Source organism: Heterocephalus glaber, unplaced genomic scaffold (genome assembly GCF_053883595.1).
Source record: "Heterocephalus glaber isolate CG9 unplaced genomic scaffold, H.glaber_assembly_v1.0 deba00001673, whole genome shotgun sequence".
NCBI lineage: Eukaryota > Metazoa > Chordata > Mammalia > Rodentia > Bathyergidae > Heterocephalus > Heterocephalus glaber.
This window is the reverse complement of record NW_028258410.1, coordinates 860,178-873,429: the sequence shown is the minus strand read 5'-3', so window position 1 is coordinate 873,429 and position 13,252 is coordinate 860,178. Positions and strand designations below refer to the sequence as shown.

Genomic DNA, 13,252 nt, shown 5'->3' with positions numbered 1-13,252 from the left:
CCAGCATTAAAACAGCTTTGTACACATGGCTCAATGTAGCATGCCATCCATTTTGTGTACGGTTTTGCTTGAAAATTCCATGTGAAACCATGAAGGGCTCTATAAGGAGCCTTCTTCAGCAACTAGGACCTCACCTCACCCCCTTGAAAACGTCCTTGACTTATGTCACAGAAAAATTATTTTTGGATGTGTTGGCTGAGACAGTGCAATTTTATTAGGCAGAGTTAGATGGTAAAGGACCATAGAAATAGACTCCAACAAAGTAAGGGAGAGGCTCATTTTGATGGAAGAGTTCCCACTATCCTGGTCACATGAGTCCAGCTTCTGAAGGTTCATAGAAGTGGACCATGGTCTTATGGATTGTGATCTCAGTCCAGGTTTTGTACCCCCAAGGGAATCTTTACTGGTTGAGGGTTAAGGGGGTTAATTTGGTTCTCATGTGATGATTGTCCTTGTTCAGAAAGGGGATGCCACAGTCCCTGTCATGAGGCACTTGCTCCTGCTGGGGCAGACAATTTTCTGAGGAGGTCTGCAAGGCTTTGCTTTCCTGATTTGAGGGACTGTAGGGCTGAAGATGTGGAGACATATATTAAGAGGGATCTGGAAATACTCTGAAAATTAAATTAGCTACTGTTATATTGGTGTCCTTATTCTGGAACAGTGGGTATTGGTAAATGAGAGAGTAATAGACTTTGGAATATAGCAATTTCTGAGGGATTAGCATGCCTACACATAGTGCTGAGCAGAGATTTTGTCAAAATTTTAAGGTAATGAGGAAAACAAAAATGTTTCCTTTTCTCTTTTCTTCCTCTTTTAGTATCATATTTTTTCTCAAGCCAAATTTATACATTTTTTGATCTTTACATAGTAATTCTCATGCAACAGATTGTTTCATTGCATGTTATATTATCAATTTTGTTTCCATCTTTTTTTGTGGTATTGGGAATAGATCCCAGGGTTTCATGCATGTTATGTAAGTGCTCTTCCACTGAGCTCCACGTTCAGCTCTTGTTTCTATACTTTGTATGCCTTTAGGTTTGTATTACACAGAATGGCTCACAGAGTAAATATATGCAAGTGAGTTGTGTTGAGTAAATTATAAATGAGAGTTAATTACTTTATTATTGCCATTTATGATGCTAGTGAGAAATGTAAATTAAATATGAAATGGAAAATGTTTGTTTTCATTGAAATGAAGAAAGTTTTAGAACAAAAGTAATGATATTATTTGAAAAAAATTCATGGTTTTGTTTCAGGTACAAATAAACAAAATGACAAGTTAATAATTCCACCTAACAAGATACAACTCTGTAAATAACCAAACATGGAAATAATCCCTTGGGCAATGTCTCAACAATTCCAGCATTTCTCAAACATCAAGTCAAAATCTCCTCTGATACTGAAGGCAAAGCCATAGCTATGAAATACCATGAAACTGAAAAAAAACAATTTACTCAATCCCAATCTATGATAGCTCAGAGTGAATATTCTCATTCTCAAGGGAAGAAAGGGAGCATAGAAAATAGGAACAGAACCAAAACCAGAACCAAGCTAGGGAAATGCTGAGTCCTGTAGTTGTGTGTCTGGCATCCAGGGCCAATGGTAGTGAGATATAATTTACAACCCTATCTCCAAGGCTTTGTTAGTTGAAGCCCATACAGTCTCTCCACTAGGGTAGTTCACCTTACTGTCTGCCATTTTCCTCAGTAAACAGTTCGTGTTCCAGGCATCTATGACACCATGGAGTCACTACTGCCCCTCTGGCTTCATTCCCACAGATTCATGCACTGTCCTCTCAGGGGCATTTTGTCTGGATGACCAGTCTTTCCTGTGAAATCTGGGTGGAACCCTCCATTATCCAACAATTTTGCCTTCTGCACACTTCCACAATAGTATTATATGAATGATGCCAAGGTCTGCTGTCAGCATAAGCACTGGTCCGGCTCTATTTGGCCATAGCAACAGAGGTCTGAATAGGTAAGTACGGTGAAATAAAACTTAGGGAAACAATTCCTTATGAAGATTTACTGCAGCAGTGGTCACAAAGGCTCTCTTCTTAAAAAAAGTTTACACTTATGCACTCCTGAGGCTGCAATTAGTTTGGTCTTGCTGATATATGAGATTCTCCCAAAGTCATTCTTTTTTTTTTTCCATTCTTCTTATTCTGGCTCAAAGTATTTGATTTCCCTTTAATGGCACTAATTTCTTCAGTAATTATACATCCTTTGGCCCCAACTGTTCTAGTGATTCCTATCAGTCAAAATTTAAGTTTTGCAAATACTTCTGCTTGGCTTTCTGCTTCTGACTAGCACTAAAATCTGGCTTAAAGCTGCTGCTTTAATCCATGTTCCAGCCTGAATTTGGGGCAGCCTCAAAATTACCTCCATGAGATCAATTAGTCAATTGCACTTAATCTAAATTTCCGGCAATGTCTCAAGTTATGGGCACAATGCAGGCAATTTTTCTGCCAAAGTGTAACATACAAGGCATTAGTTTAATTGCCAATAAAAGCTTTCATTTTTAGCTGAAACATTTTTGAGCCTGGCCGTTACTGTCCACGTTCCTATCAGCATTCTTGACTTCTGCACTCTGACTAAATCACCCCTATATCTCTAATTATAACATTTTAAAACTCCTCTAGCCAGCCTCTCCAAAACTTTCCAAACATCTTCTGCTAACCAATCCCAAAGGTGTGTAAGCCACATGGCCAGATAGAGTCAGCAAATGCCTCCTTCCTGGTACCAGCTTTCCCAAAGTTGGCTAAAGTGCTAAGCATATCTACCTTAATGGAGAAGTCTAACTTCAGTTTAACTTGTCAGACATTTCAGGCCATGGTCAGATGGCTCCAATGCAGAAACCTCATGGCCGAAATGTGTGGTAAAGCGAAGCTACTCCATCCAATGTGGCAAGAAAATGGAGAAAGTGAACAATGATAGAGAGGAAGTTGCCAGGAACCAGATGCAGTATTTAAGGTCATGCCCTCATGACCTACCCAAATACATGCAAAAGGGTGCTTTGCTAAATCTCTACGATGCATCTAAGCAAATCAATTTTCACCTAATTCCTGTATAAAAACATCTGGATTATGGTTTTGTTTATAATGATGTATTCAAGCTACTTTCTAGGGAAAGACATTTCTAATAGATTTACTTCTTTCCTAATCTGTAACCACCTATTGTTTCATGTGTTATTGTAATTACTAAAGATTAGCTTCTAGAATACACCCTTTCTCTCCTCAACTCATCAGAATTGACTTGCAGGAAATTAAGCTGCCTGTCTCAGAAGCACATGGTGATAAGGATCCTGGAGGTCAAAGTCTGGTTCCATTTCTGTAAAGAATAAGGATATCCAAGATCAATAATTCAGAAAAGCACAGGGAACTCTGAAGCAGAATCTTTCCCATTGGATGAGATTTCTGGCCATTGTTTCATGGTATCCCTATTTAATTTTGTAATAAAAGGCTTTTATTTCCCTGAGCCCTTATGAAAAGAGATTTGAAGCAATAAATAAGGTATTTTCTTTGGGGCTGGCTATAAATAAGTTTATTTCCTTCCAAACTGTCTGTCTTTTGAGTCCTATTTCTCAACAAGCATTATAGTCCTTAAATTCTGATATGATTGATAAAATTGTAAAGAAAATATATTTGCAGAATAATGGTAGTTTCACAAAAATGTACACAGTTTATTTATGTAGTAATTTTTTTCAATATATTGATTTTATTGCTGCATTTTTCATATCATTATTCTTCAGGCTGTAAATCAGTGGGTTTAGCATAGAGACCACCAAGGTATAAAACACAGAAGAGACCTTCTCCTCTTCCAGGGAGTACTGAGAGCTTGGCTAGAGGTAATTAAACATCACAGACCCATAGAATAAGGTCACAGCACTCAGGTGTGAGGCACAAGTGGAGAAGGCTTTGCACCTTCCTTCTGCTGAGTGGATTCTCTGGATAGCAATGACGATGAGGTTGTAAGAGACCATGACAAAGATGAAAGTGAACATCGTGATGATCCCAGAAAAGACCAGAAGCAGCAGCTCGTTCACATGGGTGTGAGAGCACGCCAGCCTCAGAAGAGGGGGGATCTCACAGAAGAAATGATTCACGATGTTGGGGCCACAGAAGTCCAGCATGAGCATACCTAGAGTGTGTGTCAGAGCATTAATGAGACCACCCAGGTATGATGCAAGAATCATCTGACCACGGTCACTTTGAGTCATAAGGACTGAATATGACAAGGGATTTGCTATGGCCACATAGCAGTCATAAGCCATCATGGACAGTAGGATACCCTCTGTGGTTACATATTCTAGAAAAAAGAAACTGTAGAACACAGCCAGAGAATGTCATGGACTTATGTTTTGACAAGAAATTGACCAGCATCATAGGAGTAAAGACAGTAGAGTAGCAGATGTCAGAAAAGGAGAGGATGCTGAGGAAGAAGTACATTGGGGTATGCAGTGGGACATTTAACCAGATCAAGAGGATCATCCCCCAGTAACTTAGCAGTGATGAGATGAGGGTGAAAGGCAGAAAGAGAGGAGTCTACAGGTTAGGATTTCCAGTTAAGCCTATTAGGAAGAATTCTTTCACACCTGTATGATTCCAACCTGCCATGTGCATTCAAGCTTATAGAACTTTGTTGCAGAGCAACTTGATGCTACTCCAGTGAAAAAATTTGATTTCTCCATGATCCAATGTCCATCATATCATGAGACATTTTGGGTTTCCTGTCAATTGTTGAAGAAATGATATTAACTTCCAAAGTGGATCATATATTTGCAGCTTATTTTATTCCTGGCTTAGCAATATCAGAAAATGGGAAGATAAGAAAAGCCTTTTATTTCACAGAACTGGTAATAGAACTGACCTTCACATCCAGACCCTGACAACAAAACTCTGCCTCAATTTTTGATGTGTGTCAGTTATCTTCTTACACAAGCTACAAACTAACATCTTGTAATAAATCTTCCATTATCTCATGCTTAGATGGTTCCAATTTTATTTCATCTCCAATAAAATTCAAGGCCCTGACTTCTGTAATGTGCAGTAATTTCCTTTCCAGATATGAAACTTCAGACTTCATTTTGCCTCACCTTCTACCCAGAATCTCAATTTGGAACATCAGTGTCTATGCCGTTCTATAGAGTTGAAAAATGAGCATTCATATTTTCAATTCCTAGTAAATATTAAGGATGTCATTTAACTTGGCAAATTTCCATCTAGCATCTTTGTGATATTCCCCTTGCAGGTTATTTCTTTTAACATCAAAATGACTTGAGTCCAATGTGAAGATATCAGATGTCATGAGATGGACTAATACTACATCTATTTGATATGCTTTATTTTCTGAGTCAGAGACTGTCCCTTAGTTTACATATTTTTGAAATGAAATGATGCTACTAGTTCAATAATATTTATGGTAAAATACAAGCAAATTAATTTATCACAGTCTTATGGAAAAATAAATATTTCACATGTCTACATACTGGTAATAATTCCTGTAAATGAGAAAAAGGAAAGAGATGGTAGGTATGGTATTATATACCACATCAGTTTATTGTTTCTGCTATAGAAATTTGCCACAAGATTGGTAGATTGAGATGACTAGTATTCTCTTACAGTTTCAAGGTCAGAAGTCTGCAATGGCGTTTTGCAAGGTTGAAAGCTAGATGTCAGTACAACTGTACCCCTTCCAGATGTTCCAGGAGACAGTCCATTGCATTGGCTTTCTGAATATGTAGAGTTATATTATTTAGCTACCATCTCTTTCCTCTGCTTTCAAAGAGAGCAGAAGAGCACATTTATGTGTCATCATACAGCTTCCCCTTTGGAGAAAATTTTTCTTTTGTTGTCTTATAAAAATATTTTGCAATTATGTTTAGTTTCTTTTCAGGTAATCTAGGATAATCTCTCACTCTCAGGACTTTAGATAATCTCAACCATGATAAATCCCCTTTCTCATAGGTGATAACATTCACAGACCCTCAGGGTCAGAAATCAAATATCTTTAGGGATCATCAGTGTGCAGCATGTAGATTGTTCAAAAGTGAACTCTAGAATCTGAAATGTGAAGAGAAAAATGGTGTGCATGATTAAATTACACATATGGCTATGTAAAGTAAGGCTGTTCAAGGCCAAGCCATAGCGATGTCCAAGTCCCAATATGTGGTTCTCCTTAATAATGTCTGCTTGGTTAATTGAAGTATAGTGAATGATGGGGAATAAAAGTATTGCACTTGTAGAACTTGTAAGGGGTTTGGAAAGCTGAGATGGAGAACAGTTATGCAAAATGGATAAAATACATGAACTGTCATTTTATGAGCTCACACTAGCATTAGCTTTGGGTGTAATCACTGGCAGATCCAGAGCAAAAACAGAGAAGACATTTGTAAGGTCATTTCCATAATCTTTGAGAGAGATGATTATGTGTTACATCAAAGTGCCAGTGAAAAAAGTGCCCAGAATGAATTCCATTTTGTGTATATTTTGAGAAAAGAACCAATAAACAGGTAATTAAATTGAAATTAATAAAGGATTACTTTAAGGTGTGTATATGTATCTTGAATGGGATTGATATTTTCTGAGAGGTAGAAGATATGTGGTAATGTGTTTGAAAACAATCAAGTATTGGCATATCTATCTGGAAATTATAAAATTTGTGATGATATTCTCTCTGTGAATGCATCATATGAAAACCTGAAACATAAGTTTATAAAAATTCTAAAATGACTGTATAGGACAGTGGATGAAAGGTAAAATGTATGAAAATAGCAGAGTATCTCTAAATTTCTAAAACTTTGGTTGATTTTTTCCTCTTTACTAGTTTGTATTAAGAACACGAGACTATATTCTACTAAAATCCAGAAAAGAGGACCACTAACTTTGTAGTTCTTTTATTCTTTGAGTACTTGTAGAAAATATTTGAAGTTTTTAATTGCTACACACTCTTATTCTTCTTTATGCTATTTGTACCAGTTTACACAAAAGCAATATGTTATAAAACAAATTATTTTTGACTTCATAAGATTTTGACTCTCTTCTTGGGTTTTATTTCCTGTCAGTATAACATTACTATATTTTCTATGTAAAAATATGTTTTTTTAAATTAACAAAAATATGCATCTGTCTATCATTCACAGAATATGTCTTCTATGTAAATGAATGTGTTCAGTATTTGAGATTTCAGGAAGGGTATAGGAGCTGTAACTTTGTGGATCTTGACATTTACTGATGTCAAAATATGAGTAAGCCTCCCTTTTGAGAATATTGCTGAATCAAAAAAAATCTTCATTATACGAAAATAACATAATCACTCAAATTGATGACATGAATTAGATACTGTCTGTATTTAGATCAGTAGCTTTTGGACAAACAGTAACTCCAATTTGAAGTCTATACTAGCCAGAGAAAATAACATACTTAGAAGCTGCAATTTTGTTTGTTTTGTTAACAAATCTAGATTATGAAAGAGGACATCAATGAGTATTGTAACTGGAAAACAAAACTCAAATTATCAAACAAAGCAAAATGCTCTTTGTAAGAAGAGACATGTGTGCTCCCTAATGACAACATTGTTCTTCTGCAAGGTACCTTAGTGTAATAGGGTATCATATCACTGTAGAATGTGAAAACACAGAAAATCTGAGTTCCAATAGAGTTCAGCCCTTGATTTGCTGTATATTTCACCTTTCTGTAATAAATGGTAAAAAGAAGGAATCTATCAAAGTTTGTATACATTCCCATTTTCCATATAGTGAAACAGAAGATTTCTTGCCAGTTTAACTGGCATTAATCTTCAGATTGTGCGTGATTAGTCAGGTCAAAAGACATGGTCAGAGACACTGCTGCACATGTCCCTATGTCAGAAAACAGAGAAAGAAAGACTGCATGGCTCAGGGAGAGGAACCAAAGAGGACAAGCTTGACTGCAATCTGATTTCTGGTGACTTTTCTAGCTCTATCTGTTGAAATTGGCATAGGATATAATAAATACAGACAGGTGTTTTGAAAGATGAAGGTGTGATTTGTTCTATGCCTTTAGAATTATGATCAGAACAGAGGTTCTCAATGGAGGAACTTTCTACCACTGAGCATTGTTTTTCTGCTAAAATAAAAGGATGCTGTAAATTACTAATAACTATAAGTATTCTTTAAAGAAAATGAAGAGAGGAAATAACACTTAAATAACCTAAAGACATACTCTAAATCAGTTTTTATTCCTCTCAGCTCCGTTCCTTAAGTGGCATGATAAAATAAAGATCTTTCAAAGTCAATATGAAATTTCTTCACGTAATTTATTTTTAATCTGTGGCTACGAAAAATAGGATGATATAATCATCAGTGGTCAAGGAAAGAATTAGAGATAAGTATATTGGTGAGAGAAATTATGAAGCTGAGATAAGTTTTCACTGTGCTAAATTAGGGAGCTCAATCAAGAGCCTATCAAAATAATTAAAGATGATAAAAGTAATGGTATGTTCATACTGTAGGGCCACAATTTTTAACCATCATAATCATATCATAATCATTAACTAATTTCATGTGAATTTACTCACAAGACTTGACTTTACTGACATAATATTAATAAATGAAATTATTATTTGATGTTGAAAGTGAATATATATGTATTATCCTTGTTTTTTTCATATTATACAATATGTAAAAATCATGATTAAATATTATGTGAAATATGTTACATGTAATAATTTATAACTATGTAAATATATGTTCTTTAGATTTGCTTTTATACTTTAAATGGTATAAACTCAATAGTTTATGGCTAAATGCTTTTATAGAACAAAAGAACCAAAATGCAATAACATACAAGAACATAAACGTGACAATGATCATATATAAAATTTGGAAAATCCAGTAACAATAACAAACCCTACTTAATGAAAGACAGAAAAGTATATAGCTTGGATGATCTAGATCATGAACAAGTCACAGTGCTGTAAAGAACATTTTATTTGGGAACAACAAAGTTGTAGTTGGAAGAGGTAGTAGTAGCATGTGGTAGCAAAAACTAACCTGAATAAAGTCGCTGTGCCCATGCCTTGGGTATGTTGCAGACAGGGTGGAGAGACAAAGATTTTCTACTTTAAATGTTTTTCACGAATTTGTCAATAACTTCAAGGTACTATATGAGCCAAGTGTGAAATAATACAAGTGTAACTTATCCACACAGGAGAACATGTTTAATATAGCTATTACATAGATATCTTGCCTTTTTCCACAAGGTAGGAAGTTCATCGAACAATAAATAAACCACAGGTTAGGAAAATGTCTGTATCTGTTTGGGAAATATGATAAAATATCATACTAACTGTTATTATATGGAAACAACAGAAAATAAAATAAAATTGAAATAAATCTGCATCACTACTTCCTAAACATACTTACAATTAAGGAAAACTCAGAGTAAGCTGATCAACTATTGGAGAACATAAAATTTTCTTAAATCTTAAAAGGCTTATTTGGGGGAATGGAGGTTTTTATGTTTAGTTCCTGGTCCTTTGGGAACAAGGACTGTAGCTCATTCCATGGATGTGAATCTCAGTTGTCCATGTGTGGTGTTGCTAGACCTCCTCTGGCCCTCAGAGACTGAAACCAGGAGGGCCTCTAAACAACTGCCTTTTCATTTATTGAAAAAAAAAAAGAGATTATAATTTTACACATGATCCAATAAAAAACTTATGTTCTCTAAAAATTCAACAGTTTTGATAAAGATCAAATACAGAAAATGAATGGAATTGCAGGAACTCAAAATCAACAAAACCAAGTTCCAATATATTCAAATGCTCTAATAATGAAAACAATTGAAGTTTTAAAATTTCCCTTTTATTTTAAAAAAATTATTACTACATATTTTCAGCACTTAATTGTTACATGCTTCTTGGGGAGCTGACACAAATATATAATAAGCCAATTTTGAACAAAATAAGTTGAAACATGTTTCAAGCTTCATTTTGATGAATGGCACTCTCCCTTTTTTAAATCTCATGTACTTTGTAAATCATCTTTCAAAGTGTCCTTTCTCTCTTTTTTCTAGTTAGTATTTTATTTTTACCACCATGGTTGGAGTACATAATGATTCCATTCCTTGTGGGGAGTTGACACAGGTACACAATGTATTTTCCTTATTGCTTTTCTCACCCTGCTCCTCCTCTGCTTCCCCTTCCCTCCATCTCTTGGTACACTTCCCTTATTCCAAAGATCTATCTCTTCATCTCCTATTTTCTATATTTTCCTCATGTAAAAGAAACCACACTACTTTTAAGCATGTGTGTCTGATTTATTTCACTTAACATTATGGTCTCAAGGTGTATCCATGTTCCTACAAATGACTCAAGTTTGCACCATCTCATGACAGAGTACAACTTCATTGTGTATTAATGCCACACTTTCTTTATCAGTCCATTTACTGGTGGACACATAGGTCACTTCCAAGATTTAGCTATTATGAGTTGTGCTGCTATAAATATGGGAGTGTTTGTGTTCCCTATAACATGATGCTTTTAACTCTTTGGAGGAGATACCTAAAGGAGGATATCTAGATCAAAAGGAATTTCTTTTAATTTTTTGAGGATTCTTTGCACTTATTTCCACAGTGGTTGTACTAGTTCATATTCTCATCAATAATGTAAAAAACTATTCCTTTTTCCCCACAGGCCACCAAAATTAGTTATTACAGTATTTGATCTCTTGATGCTAGCCATTCTTTTTCCAGTAAGATGGAATCTCACTGTTGTTTCAATTTGCATTTATCTAATGGCCCAAGATATTAAATATTATTTTATGTATTGTATTTACTGGCCATTTGTAACTCTTCTTCTGAGATATGGCTGTTCATTTCAGTTGCCCACTTTTTCATTGTGTCTTTTATTTTGATTGGTCTAATTTTGTGAGTTCTTCATATATGCTAGATATAGTTCTCTCTGTGAGGAGTAGCTGATAAAATATTTTCCCATCTTGCAGGTTATCACTTCATTCTATTGGTTTCTTCTGCTTGCTGTGCAGAAGCTTTTTCAATTTGATATGATACCATTAGTTGATTTTTGGCTATTTCTTGTGCAATTGGGGTTCTGTTCTGAAAGTACTTGCCTATGCCTAAGATTTCAACAGTTTTGCCAATTTATCTTCCAGCAGATTATGTATTTCTATTTTAACATTTAGATTTTGATCATTTGATTTTAATTTAGTTTATGGTGAGAGATATGTATCTAAATTCAGTGCTTTGCATATGTATAGCCAGTTTTCCTAGCACCATTTGTTAAAGAGACTATCTTTGATCCAGCATATGTTTTTGGCACTTTGTCAAAGATCACATATTTATATATGGATGGAGTTGTTTCCACAACCTCTACTTGTTCCATTAATATATCTCTCTCTCCCTCTCTCTCTCTCTGTTTGCTTATATAAATTTATTCACAATTCATACACAATTATAAGTTAATTAGCTTTGTCAGACCAATATGATCTTTTTTCTTAGAAAATTTTACTTGAAGGATAAAAGTTTCTGAAAAGAATTTATAACAAAATGTATTTGAAGACATTCTGTTGACAATAACAACAACAACAAAAAATGACCCAATGATCAGAATCAAGCAGGACAAATCGTGCATTCTCTTTTCTGTATTTTTTATTACCTTTTTTAAGATGGAAGATCTAGGTTTTCAGATGTGTCCTGAGCCAATGTGTTAAATGTGTTAATGTCATACCAAGGTTACACCTTTCTATTCTCCCTACCTTAATAGCTATCCACTCTTTTTCAGGAGATGACTACTCTATCTTATTTCATTTTTCTGTTTTTTTTCTCAGCAATGCTCCTTCAGTCAATGCAAATTCATCCTTCCATAAGTAAACATGTTCCCGTCATTTGTAAGCTCTTTTCCTCATAATTTTCTAACTCATTTGAGAAACATTTCAAACCTACAGAACAGATTAAGGATTAAAATGATTAAAACAAATAATGATAATTTGAAATAGGAAGAAAAGATCCAAAGGAGTAGGGGTGGCAGGAGGCAAAGGGAAAAGGAAAGAAGGGAAAGGGAAAACTATGAGAAAAGAAAAGAAATGGAAACAAAGTCTATGTAAATAAGGAAGGGTGGGGGGAGTGAAGGGCTCATAGGTAATGGGGAAAAAATAAGAACCAAGATACATCATGTAAAGGTACAAGCACTTAATGATAAATGTAAACATATTGTATACATAAAATGTACCAAAAAAAGAATTTAAAGAAAAAAAAAAAGAATACAGGCAAATTCTAAAAGAGTTGAGTGTTCATTAATACACATCTTATGTGCAAGACCCAATCCGAATACCTAGAGTCTGTCTTTTACTCAATATATCCCACATAAACTTGTCCACCTTTTAAATGTTTTACTCCTTCCACTTTTTACTACAATTTTGGCCATTTTAAAGTTTCTTGAATAATCCAGGACATCTGCCACCTCTTTACTTTGTTTTCATCTGTACCCACTTCCCAGAAAGCTCCTCTAGAAATTCCAATAGCTGTCAGATTTCCACATCTCAACTATTTCCTCTGCTATACAACTTGTTGCCTCAGTAACATAGGTTCAAAACATTCCGACTACTATAAACCTTTACTTCTCAATAACAAAAGAGCAAAGAAACAAAAAAAAATGGTGCCTTCTACATGTCTCATATATTATTTATAATTTTCATGAACTAACTCTTAAATTAATCCCTTTTTTTCTATTACTTGCAGCACTTCTTAAATACTTTAAATTTGCAATTTTTTCTCTACAAGTTCAGAGTAGTTTTTCTCCTAAATTGTTTATTCTTTTATCTTCCAATATGTTTGTAACAGTGGCATCTTACAAATCTTCTTAATGTCCAACATTTGCATTTTATTTTGGGCTTTAGCTATTAGGCATTGAGTGAATCTTAACATATTTTATCATAACATTAATAGAAATTCATACATATGGATATATAGAATATGCCATTCTTATTGTCTACTATTTTAACTTAAAATTCCAAGCCATAGTCAGATTCTTGTATTTTCTAATCTTTAATTGTACTTCTTTACCAGATACTTCCAGTCATCATTCTGCATGCTAGTTTGGTTCCCCTAGCTTGAAGCTCTGTAATTTTGTGTTAAAATACACAATTCAGATTCTCTTTGAAATTGCACTGAAAAATAAAATGAAAATGATGAAGGTTATTTTTTCTTTATGATTTGAGGATACAATTAATAAATGCAATTTAAATATGAAACTTAGGATGC

The 13,252-nt window shown here is 34.6% G+C and overlaps 1 pseudogene; it reads right to left on the bottom strand.

The window, feature by feature from the left end:
- Window positions 1-1,198: 1,198 nt before the first annotated feature.
- LOC101709265 (olfactory receptor 5J3-like) lies at window positions 1,199-4,698 on the bottom strand (annotated as a pseudogene).
- Between the last annotated feature and the right edge of the window lie 8,554 nt (window positions 4,699-13,252).